The 13,036-nt window shown below is 38.2% G+C and overlaps 1 protein-coding gene across 1 annotated transcript in view; it reads right to left on the bottom strand.

Moving 5' to 3' along the window:
* LOC137294317 (uncharacterized) overlaps positions 1-13,036 on the bottom strand; it is a 47,581-nt gene that overhangs the window by 12,008 nt on the left and 22,537 nt on the right. The window lies entirely within an intron of this gene.

Below are 13,036 nucleotides of genomic sequence, written 5' to 3'. Positions count from 1 at the left end.
CGAATCCCATTTCTGGTGCCCCCTTCCGTGATGTTGCAATGATATTGCTAACTAAAAACCCACTCAAAAAGTTATACTGGGTGGTGATCCACCTTCATGGCGGTGGAATTGTAAGAAGAATTGGTCACGAAATCCTGCAGATATCTCACCACGGCAAAAGCGCTCAGCATCTGTTAAGAAAGAGGTAAACTATGGCACCCAATCTAAAACAGGATGTATTGTAAAAATGCGTCGAGGTCTTTTATCATGTAATGCTGACCAAGTCGCGAGCCGGACCATCCGATCCCGATTTATCGCCTCGATAAATAAGCATGGGTCGCTGAAGACCAGTTCTAACGGGGATCCTCGTGGGTGCTTTTTCAAGATTCTAATACTTTCAGGTATGGACTTACAACAAATTATCAATATGCAAATTCAACTTGTAAAGTTGAAAACTAATGTGAAGGAAGAAGCCCGTGAAATCGGAGTTAAAACGATTCCCTAATTTCACCCGAGCTTGGAAGTGGTTCAAAAGCTATGCTGCTCTGCATTTTTCTCGGATGCACCGGATCGGACAGAAACCGCTGTCATTTTCAAGTTCTGCTTTATACTTGGACGAACGACAGTTTCCTGCCACGCAGTAGTTCACCATCTCAGTATTTGTTTATTGAATCGAACACAAATGTAGAAAAAATAAGCATGTATTTACAAAACCCAATATCTCTATATACATACAACTCAGCATATTAACCGATAAAGCAGCCAATGAAAGTCTTTGTTATACTTCAGTGCACGCCCATAGGTTCTGATTGGGTTCGGTATCACGGCTGCTTCTTTTCGAGGGAAGGCAACAGAAGGACAAAATATTGCACTTTGGATTTACGATTGCATGTTTATAATAATGTTTATTTGGGTTGTTTTCGCAATCGGAAATGTATATTATAAATTATGTCATGAATAAATTATATTTGTTTTAAATATGTTTGGAGTTTAGACTATATAAGCTTTAAGCAATAAAGCCATTCTAATCACTGTACCTATATGATACTGATGGGGTAAGATATTTAGAATTACCCATCCCCTCAGGCACTAACTGAATTCTACTTACTGATGGTTCTTTCGTTTTGCATACGAAAGAGAATAACTTCTAAGACCAAATAAGGTACTTAACTTTAGCTTAGTGAGATGTAAACTAGATACTCCAAAACATTCAACATCTCAATCCAGCGATCGGAGTAAGAACTATATCGGTAACACATATACATCTGCGCATAAAATACTGGTAATTATGTGACAGATGATAATATGCATGATAATTGGGTGAATATGAAATATCCCCACAATATCACAACGTTTGATCATGTCTTCCTATCAAAGATATGAAGGATACCTTTAACGCATTTGTCAGATGCAGTTTCGAATTAGATGCAAAAGTAATGAAAATGATGTCGGGCCCGCATCAAGGTTACAGGCGTGTTTTTAAGTTTAGCAATTGACTTGCATTTGCAAGTGTTTGTGAAAGAAACCTGCTTTTATCAGAGAGTAATTGTACTTACATTGGAATGATTCTTCAACAGACTAATGTATCCTTCGTCAGTCTTCCTTGACCCATCTCTTGATAAACGGCAGGTTAATGTTTCAGTGTTGTATTCGAAATTCAAACATGCTCCATGTTCAATACATTTTTGTTGGCACATCTTTATGCCAATGTTCCTGAAAGTCACAGAACCATTCATCACAGACTCGGTCATCTCAGGTCGACAGTCCGTGGTACTTGATGTGGAAAATAAAAACAGCAGAATAACTGATACATTTAGGATTTGTTTTTTACAGTCGCTTAAACAACTTAAACAACTTAAACATCCTTGTGTCATGTTGCAGTGTTCACAGAGGAGTGAATGTTCACGTTCTGGTACACGTCGAAGACAAGCCTATGAATGGAAACAATTAGGTAGAAAATATGCACAATACTCTGAGCACAAGACCACACAGAAGACATGTCGATAAGACCAGTGAAATATACTGCCACAGATAATCACAAAATGATACCACAGCAACTGCTGCTACGATAACCGGGAAAAAGCACTCAGATTATATCGTAACGTTAAAAAAATGTTCAGAAACTGCGTGACAGAAAGGAGATATGTACCTAAACAAAAAATAAGAAACATAAATCCAGATCTATTTCTGACTACATTTGACAAATATTCTCACTCTTTTGGCACTTTCATTTTTCAAATGATACCGTTCAAAATGGTCTTGCTTTGGACGTACCAAATGCACCACCTTTGTCACTTCATCGTGATTATACAACGCAAGAGACTGAGAACCCCTTTTGTCATCTCATTAAGTGAACTTCTCATCTGAAAAGTCAGGAACAAGTGCCTTAGACTGACAACAAACGATGCATATCCCTGTTCGATCAACTGGTCTACACCATTGTGTCTTCTACTTAGATCTAGATAGCTATGTCGACACCTGCGTAGCCCTACGAACTTCTTGAGCCCGATCTTAACACATTGGCTACGATCAGCGTTAAGAATTCTTTAGGGCTATGACGGTTTCAAGAATACGGACCCTGGTCCTGCTCGGCTCCATTACCAACACTGCACAAGTATACATGCTACAGAAACGTAACTAATAGAAAAAGGTCAAAGCGAATATGTTTCCTTCTAGTTAGTTTGAAGTATATATGCATATACAGGAAGAAAATAGCTAAGCATTCTTGGAAATTATCGATAATGAAAGGACATGCTATGATGACAAAAATAAAGAATTCGGCGAATCATTATCTCAAGAGGATAACCTGTTGATATTTTCTTATTGTCAAACTGTATTTTTGCAAGAGGCATTAAATACCCTAGAGTATAGCTCCAGGGTCACGACACCAGGGTAGAATATACAAGGAATGCTCAACTCCTCCGTTTGTGCACAGTTCACCAGTAAATACTACCTCGTGAAATCCTTGCATTGTTTGTTAAAAAAGTAAAAACGACCAAACTATTTTAAAGTTTTCCACTTTCACCTTTTGCAAATTGACACTGAAAGCAGTTTGTGTCATGGGTTGCACTATCAGTATAATCGATAGCATTCAGTATGTATGGGACTGGCTGCGTATTTTCCGTACATGTGTCATTGTGACAACACCAGAAACGTGTTGCTCATTCAGAGCAATAAATCTGGTCTATAAATCAGGCTGGTTGGCAGAACATACATCGAACACCTAGCAGCGGGGGCCAGTTTAGTTTTCTTATTCAACAACATTCTGCAGTGTCTCGCTGATGTGGCATGTACAACAATATTTTATCAGTTATGTTTGTTCTCAAAATAGTTCTGTTTGTCTTAATATAGAATCTCTAAATGCCAGGGTCTAAGAAATCCTTAGAAAAGAAGGGATATTTTATAGTTTTTGATAGACATAAATGCAGACATTTATTTTATCCAAGAAACCCCTAATTATGTGGATGATGAAAGGTTTCGGATAGATCAATGGGGCTGTGATATTGTTTTTAATCACGGGAGGGCGGACAGTTGCTGTGTCTGGTATTAATGAAATATATAAAATCTTTTAGAATAATATGTCCCTTGATTTAGTGAATATTAAAATTAATGGCACATATTACCAGGATATTAATAATTAGGTCACTAATATTATAAGAGATAGGGACAATTAGTTTTTCCGAATTAAATAGAATATCATTCAGTCCAAGTTATAAGTCCAATCGTAGCGTTATTATGGCTGGTGATGAATATAGAGAATTCCCTTGATTTACATCTTCTTGTTTTTTATTCTTGACCACACAGTTTCGGGGCTTGTTCTTGCCAGGAAAATGTATATATTCATCATTTAGCATCTTCCAAAATGCCAATCAACGATCCTTCCCAGGACGGTCTTTGATTAAACGATGCTCAGTGAAGTCTGCGTGAATTAATCGATGAATATAGTTTACTCGATGCTGGAGAAGTCTTAATTTTCATAAGAACGTTTTACTTATTCAGTCAGTGATTGAATATTGTGCCCCCTTGTACAAAAATATCGAATCTGGTACAGTTAAACCTAGAATTAATACATACCATTAGTTAGTTTCTTTCGAGATACCTTTTGAAGACCAGATCAACTATCACGTGCTTATGTTAACAAAATAAGTAATTATTTAGACCATGTAGATGACGAACTCAATAACCCACTCCCAGAATGGGAAAGGATCAAGTTTGTAACTATGAATATTTTTTTTAACTTCATGTCAACTAATTTAATTTCGCTCGTCATTGACGCTGTAACAGGTTCCCGTGCACTCCTCAGAAGAGGGTGACAACTGGAATAAATGTTACCCGCTGCCAAGGTGACCGGAAATCTCCACCCAGATGCTGTATCTCTAACAATCGCAAGACGTGGTAATATGACGCATCCTGTGGGCGGAAGCATTCCTGGAAATTATCTATAATCAAATATATCAGATGACATGCCATGATAACAAAATCGAAGAATTCGGCGAATCATTATCAAAATCTCAAAAGAGGATTTTACTTTTATGTGAAGTAATAGGACGCATGCAGTGCACGGTGTTAGAAAACCGTTTAATTAGCTGGTTTTGAGTTCACTTTGTACACAATTTTTATCGACTTTCGCTGCTTCATTTACACGATTTTATACATTGAATCGTTTGCAACCACTAAACTTAAACATAAACCCCAGTTTTTAAAGCAGTTTTTAAGCTTGTCAGAATATGTTTCACTGATTTTAAGTCAAGTCGAAAGTCGGGAGGCAGACTCCATTTTGCAATCTTCAAAATAAAATAATATTTTGTACATTAACATGGCGGTAAGATGAAAACGTTGTATGTTTCTCGAGAGGGTAATTCATCTACCAGGCGAGTGATGACACTGCTACAAAGAGAAGTACATCATACCATATTACCCCCGAGAGAAGCATACAACTTATAAAGTAGAGATTATAATAAACATAAACAATAAAAAATACCCATAAAGAGGAAAAGAGGCTCATAAAAGAAGTAGCTACTTTAGGGGATATGTTAATAGACAACCAGAGAGAGGATAATGTACTAAAACTTAAAGAATTGTGTTACGGGGGTGTATTTTCTGTAAATTGTGTTAATGATTAAGCGATTGTTATCATTTTGTCACATTGTTTTGACTGATAGTTGTTGTGGGTCATATTTCGTATCAACAATGTTCAGTGCTCTTAGTATTTTAGTGGCAGGCCTTTAAGGTAGTGCTTTAGAGTTACTTATCTTGACTTCTTGCTTTTACTTCAAGGAACCTGCGAGAAAGTTTTAAGTTGTTGGCGATGTGGTCGCACAGTGCTCGAATAATCAGGAATCAGCGACTGTCTAGATATAAGGCTGGTTGCTGTGTTGACGACACACACGGATAACTGAAGTGCATTATTCGACCTACGTCATGTGCCTGTCTCTTCGTCAACGCTTGACCTACCGCTGCCTGACCACACGATATTATATTTGTGACCCATTACTTTAGATTTGATTCAGTTGCACAGTACATGAAACCTCTATTGTGATTCTTTGTATCTTCCTCTTGTTTGCTCAATACATATTACTGAAAATAGACTTGTCTGTATTCTATTTTGCTGGTTCTGAGGATATTTCTTATACCTTTTGTCATTTACATTTATAAACGTAACACTTGTCAGATGGACTGAAAGTTTTGTATGAAGAGAAACGTGAAAGTGTGTTTATCAGATCCATAGTAAGATGGGCAGAAAAGGGCACACGCTATTTTTGTTACTAACTTAGAAAGAGATAGGCAAAGAAAAAGTGTTCTATTATCGTTAAATAGAAATGATGACTCTTTAGTAAAGTGGAAAATGTAATACTTAAAGAGATATTTGTTTATTATGATATCTACCTTAGCAGCAACTCGTAAAGATATTATTTTTTTCGATCATGAACTCCCAAACGTAGACGACAACGTTAGACATATGGTTGCAAAAGCCATGGCTTACATGCTTAAGACTGTAACTGATTATCTAATCGATAAAGAGGAAAGCAGGATGTATACAAAACAGAGCCATTCTTGGTCAGTCTGCTAGAAGTTTATGAAGATAATGCATATCTATTCTTTTGGGGTATCGGAAAAGCCTCTGATTCTGTTGAACATGAGTTAAGTAAATATGTTATGGCATTATGTGACTGTTTGACAAAATCACAAAAAATATTCTATACACAATGCCACTTTAGAAAGTGGTCAAATGTAACATATGTCATATTTGGGATTTCATTTTCATAGTAAAGTACAAATTCTAGTATATTTTTGGTTGAGTCCCATCCGGGATTCGAATCCGCACCCTCAGAGTCAGCCGCCTCACCCGCTCAGCCACCGCTACTTCCACTAGTACTAGAATTTGTATTTTACTAAGAAAGTGAAATCCCAAATATGACATATGTGCATGTACCGTCGTGCTGACATTATAAGGAACATAGCTAACGGAATGTTATTGTCTAAACGATTTTATTGATGACATAAACGACGAATGATTCATATACACAAGTGCGTTTCTCTATACAACGATTCTCATTGACCCAATTGAGTGTTTTCACTAACAAATCTTTACTCTAAAAAACACGACTTTCCAAATTTTGTATGTAAAATAACTAATCAGCTTTCAACGTAAACACTGCTTATATTTCACTCCGCTGGGCACATTTCTGAGGACGTTTCTAGGGGTCCCCCATACTTTCCCAAGTATAGTCATTTTAAATTAGCCAGATTTATGGCAGCAGTGCCATATACGTTAGTTCACTTGTGACACACTCCGAATACCGACAAGTGATAATTTTGTTGAACCATTCGAATCCTAATTTTATCAACATATTGGAACATCTTCAGGTCAAACCGCTGTACGCGATATACCTGTTGCAGCCTTCAGGCTTAAGGCACATCAAACTCACTCGAATATATTTCCATATTCTCCCACCATGAAGAGATACAGGTGTCTGACACACATTTCAAGATATTTTATTCAACAATATTTAAAGACATGGATACTTACTTAAGCTATCAATTTTCGTTAGTCAGTGACAACCTTTGCAGTAATTGTTCATCAACCTCTGGATAAGTTTAATTGTTACGTGAGTGCAACGTTTCGATACAGATTCTTGTACCATTGACAATATCCAACGTTTGCTACCTGATTGCCACAAGCGTATTTAAAATACAACGTACAGTTGACAAATCAGTATCAGTTAGAAATAGTGCCATGATCCCAAAACGCCATTAGCACATTATGGTACACTTTGATTACATACAAAACATACCCAAAAATTCACTGACGTGTAGGTATAGCAAAATGTGTGTAGAACAAATAAATCCCCGTCCAGCTGTATTACAACAAAGCTTCGAGTTCACAGCTGCACCTATTGTAATGGACAACCCTTTGACACAAGGAGGTTAGACACTCTATGGTGACCTGCGGATTGTGCTGACATGGCTGCTGTGTACCCGATGTTGTCCTTGGCATTTATGTCTGTCATGTTATGTGATAGGATATACTTCACTATCTTCAAACGTCCAGTTGAAGAGGCCAGGTGTAGTATGTTTGAACCAAAAGTGTCTTTAAGGAAACCACTACCACCAATGCTCGCGAGCAGTTCAAACATTTTCATATTTCCACTGTATGCCGTTATCATCAGTGGCGTCCTCCCCAGCTTGTTTCTGCAGTTAATGTTGACTACCTCCTGTGACAAGATGTGCTTTACCATCTTTAATTGTCTCCTTATACAGGCCAAGTGAAGGATAGTGTTACCAGCATCATCCACCAGTGACACATTAGCTCCGATACCCAAAAGATATCTATACACGTCTATGTGCCCATGACATACAGCCTTCATCAGTGGAGTTGCTCCGGCCTTAGTTCTACTGTTGATATACATACTGTAGCCAGTGACTACATGCTGAACCATGTCCACACATCCCCCAGTGCAGGCCCAGTGCAGGATGTTGTTACCATAATTATCTAGTAGTGAAGCATTAGCTCGTTGTCTTATAAGAAAGTCATAGATCATCCTGTGTGCCTCCGATGCTGCCACCATGAGTGGTGTCGTACCATGCTTTTTGTCTCTGCTGTTAACGTCAGAAACACAACAGGCCATGATGCGTCTTACTAGCTCCAAGTCCCCTTTTCTACATGCATCGATAAGTGAGACGACCCCGGAGGTCTCCTGATTGTCAGTTTGGGGTGTCCGTGATCCCTGTGGGTATTTCTGCTTGCCATCTGTTGGTAGAGATGCTATCATGTAAGAATGACATTACTTTGTTAGCTTCATTAACTACAGAAAACATGTTTGCTAATACTACCCGTTTTCTAATGTAACACGTTATTAAGTTGACAACAGAAGCAACAGTGTTTTTATCTCACAGTGACGTCATCAAATGTAATGGGCATCGGTCACACTACTTTTCTTGTGAAGATTCACCAGCCTGCTCAAAAACCGTTCTGATGACATAATATTGTTAGAATATATGAGTCGATTCTTAAGTTAAAACTAAAACTAAAAAGAAAAAAGAATCGTAACTTGGTGTAAAACCATAAAAAAAACCCCATCAATCCAGAAAAAATATGGTATTATTGTCAATTGCAATTATTGTTTACAAATTAATACAAATCGTTAAAACTATTACTGTGACAACAGTCTAAATATACAAAACACCCGTGTCCTTTACTGAAGGGCAACAAATACATGGTATTGCTTCTAGACGATGGTTACATAATGAATGTGATTTTACCATTGATGTAGACACCAGCTTCCACTAGATTGTGCCAGTAATAACGATAATGCCTAAGACCTTTATGAGCCCAAAGGAGATAACTTTGTGTTTATAAAGTACACCTTTATGACACCTACCAAAATGTAAATAGTACATTTTAGAGAGAGCATTTGCATGTCACATTTTGCTACATCTTATATAACTTCAATCAGGTTTCGTCAGAAGAATACAATTCGAATTTCCGTTTTCAAGTCCTCATTGTTTGGACGGTCCTATTTTCTTGAGTCTGATAGAATCAGATTCATGATGACATGCATAGACTGAACCTTACTTATGCCAAACTGAAGTGTACTGATTTGTACAGTTGAGTGGACCTGACCCGTAGTAGGGGCCTTGGTCTTTCTTAGACAAACCGAACATAGTCATCTGTCCACCCATTATCTTCTTATGCCTTGATCATGCCTATCTGCCGTTCATTTACATAAAACACGTGAGCATGACTAACGACTGGGTTAGTGGTTGTATCATATGCATGGTCGCCCTGGAGTATCCGATCCCCGATACATTAATGTCTGCCTGATAACATAGAACTGTTGCAGAGCAAGACCCAAGAGCACACAGCAGAAAATGTCGAAAATACTGGCCCCTACCTTTTACACACACAACATGTCCATATCGGGTCGACAAACATCTTAACCCCACTGTGCAAGTCTTGGATGTACAGCGACTGGTCGTGACCTTCAAACAAAAAAGGAAGGACCGTGAGAATACTATGTGGGTTTGTTGTCTAACGGTACACTCAACAATCTTATGTCAGACTCCGGACCAGGCAATTCAGTGATTAACATCATCATCAAGTACCGATGTACCGATGTAAGCAATACACATCGATCCCAGGACATGCATGAGCCAAGTCAGGGAGCCCCCAATACTGTTAGTCACCTTTCATGACAGGAAGGACTTGATGGAGATCAAATCTAACCCGGTGTTTCTCGGAGCCTTTTGGTCTGTAGGATTCTATAATGTAGAAGGGATTTATGTTTATGTATTACAAAAGTATAACCATATGCTCACTGGGTATCTGTCATTACCTCGGGAACAGCACGAATTACAGTATATACTAAAAGGCAAAAGACACGTAATACTGGAAGGGACCTTTAAGTATCAGTGGAGTATTTGGCCCTATTGTTATGAGTGTACTTTCTGTATATTTTTGTTATTAATTCAGTAATAATTATTATTGGGTCACAATGTTTAGTGTTTTGAATAGTAAATATTATGGGTCACATTACGTTTTAATATCTGGTCAACACTTTCAGCATTCTGATTTTCCGGAATTTACCTGCTCCTAGTTTTCGATGTTTACTTCCGGGAGACTTATTCTAGGGCATTCTACAGTGTTGACGATGTTTGTTTGTGCCTGAACTTTCTTGAATGACTTAGTTTATATATAAATAGGCTGGTTGCCGTTGTGACTTTGTATACCTTGCCCTCGTAACAATAGAATGTGAACGTAAACAACTTGTCTTTGTTCTGTTTTGCTGGTTTACAAGGGGATTTCTTAAATTGTTGTCACGGTAAACTCTTAACCGTAACACTATGTTTTTCAGATATATACAGTGGGAGTCAAGTTGGAGGAAAACAGGAATCGTGGCCGTATAGTGTGCTTAACCAGGTAAAGAACTGTTTGAGATTTTAGGTTAGGAATGTTTTTGCTTGTGGAAAGGGCAAGTTCGCACAAACGCAACATTGAAATCGACATGCATGTGCATCATGCATCCACTCGGGCATGAATTTGCCACACACACTCACACGCATGCTCGCACACACAAACGCACACACACAGAGAGACACAGACACACACACACACACACACACACACACTCCACACACTGCATAGAAAATACTCTACTGAAACCATGAATATTTTGTTAAGAAGTACACATCCCAATAGACGAAACCTTAATTATCTTCCATGATCTTTCATCATGAATACGAGTCGGATTTCTTTTCGGATTAACTATAAGTGCTTTATGAGGTATTCCATAAAGGTCTGATAGTCAATTATACATATATACAAATGTACATCTCTGCATCAAGTACCTGACAATTGCATCCACAAGACAGCCTGATAATGAGGTAAAACAAATATTCCAACTGACAACTGTCTCCTGTTGAGAAATGATCACACCTTTTGAACATGCTGTTACGACAATGATTTCAGAGAGCGTTATAACTCAGAAGTTGACTGATCAGGTACATAGTAGTCCTCAGTGAAATCAGCTTAATGGATATGTGGATGACATTTATAGAATTGACGCAATGGCAGTTATTTGATGTCCAGTTCAGTTCTGTACTTATTACGTTTCAAGATTTTAAGATAATTGACTTGTCTTTCCAGTAACCTGAACTACTACATCAAAGGTGTGTCATCAGTATTTCATAGTGATTGATAAACACACAGTTATGGTGTTATCTAAAAGGAACGATGGACTCAGAGATACCGGCTGGTTTTGGAAGGGTTTGCCAAAGTTACTTACGTTGGAGTGATTCTTTGACAGACTTATGAATCCAGCCTTCTTCTCGGATTTCTTTAGTTCCTCCCTCGGTAAACGACACGTTAGAGTTTCAATGTCATATTCAAAATTCCAACAAGCTCCATGTTCAATGCATTTTACCTGACACAACTTGACGCCAATGTTCCTGATAGTCATCGAACCATCGTCCACAGATTTAGTCGTCTGATCTACACACTGCCTTGTTTTGGATGTAGAAAATACAAACAGCAAAATAACAAATACTCGTAGGACCTGTTTCATGTCTGGTGACAATTTTTGTAGCATCTTCCGGTGTGCGGAAGCGATCGCCTTAGGCTGCCGTTGATCGACTACGATGTGGTTGAATGTTCATGTCATGTAAATCTCGAACAAGAGACAATGAAGAGAGGCTATGTCTAGGACGAAAATGAACATAGTATTGTGAACACAAGATCAGAGGATACCTGTCGATACAGCTCCAGATTATTGGAAAAATTCTTTCACTAACTTGCACAAACAAACCACTTACACTTTGTTCCGGGCTATCAAGGATCAGCAGACATCACGTGACCTCACCCGGAGGAGGTATGTGCCAGAATAGAGAATGAACATAGGGCATAAATCACGAACTCATTATTCACGTTTCTGACTACCCTTGACAAATATTCGTGTCATTACTTTGACTTTGTGATTATTTTAACTGTTTCCTGAGACAATGTAGTAGATAATCTGCAAACACCAAACAGCTATCAGGATCTCACACTTCAGCACCTCCTGAAACACACAATTTCAGTTCATTTCAGTTTATTTACATCTTGATTACAAGTGGCTGACGACCAATATTAATGCGCCTGTTTTGTTTTATACATACTTCTTTACTGCCTCATTCATGGTCACCCGTTTCTGTTTCCACACACAACAGGTTTGAGCCGATCGCCATTATACACTGGAAATGTACTACTCTATTCATCCCCAGTTGTGAAGATAAATATTAACTCACTCACTCATCACACGTAACTAGTGCTGAGAGTATTCCTGTCACTGATGTTTCACTGCAAACGTGCTCTACACATTTCCATAACTTTAATTATTATGGTTTCTTTATGCATTTGCTGCAGGTCCGGGGATTCGTGAAAATCCCGGTTAGAATATTGGTCTTCAGTAACCCATATTTGTCGTAAGAGGCGACTAACGGGATCGGATGGTCAGGCTCGCTGACATGGTTAAAACATGTCATCTGTTCCCAATTGCGTAGATCGATGGTCATATTGTTGGTCACTGGATTGTTTGGTCCAGACTCGATTATTTACAGACCGCCGTCAGCTGGAATATTGCTGAGTGCGGCTTAAAACTGAATTCACTCAGATTTTTTGCAGACGTTGTTATCTAGATTATTATTTCATACTAGATGTCACAGTTATCATATATTATGAAAATTGAATAATATTCACTTAGGATATTCCTGTGAAAACTTCAAGGTAACAATAATTCTAGTCTTAATAGGTTGTCCAGTTACATTTAGCCATAAAGCTGAGATAGACGCATGCATTGCAGAGATAAACTGACAAGAAGCACATTCTATAATATTTTATTGAACGTAATGTTCTTCAGAAGCACATAATATGTTCAGTACAATTGAAGTTTCCCGAGATACAGTTAAGAACATGGCAACAGATTTGCCAATACCTACAAAACTGGATCAATATGCTGTTTCGCAGCACGTTTGAATACAATTGGCTCCCCATGTTCATGACCCATATAACAGAATTGGCGCC

The sequence above is a fragment of the Haliotis asinina genome, chromosome 1 (assembly GCF_037392515.1).
Source record: "Haliotis asinina isolate JCU_RB_2024 chromosome 1, JCU_Hal_asi_v2, whole genome shotgun sequence".
Taxonomy (NCBI): domain Eukaryota; kingdom Metazoa; phylum Mollusca; class Gastropoda; order Lepetellida; family Haliotidae; genus Haliotis; species Haliotis asinina.
The sequence above is the reverse complement of the archived record's forward strand: the minus strand, read 5'-3'. Positions and strand labels throughout refer to the sequence as shown.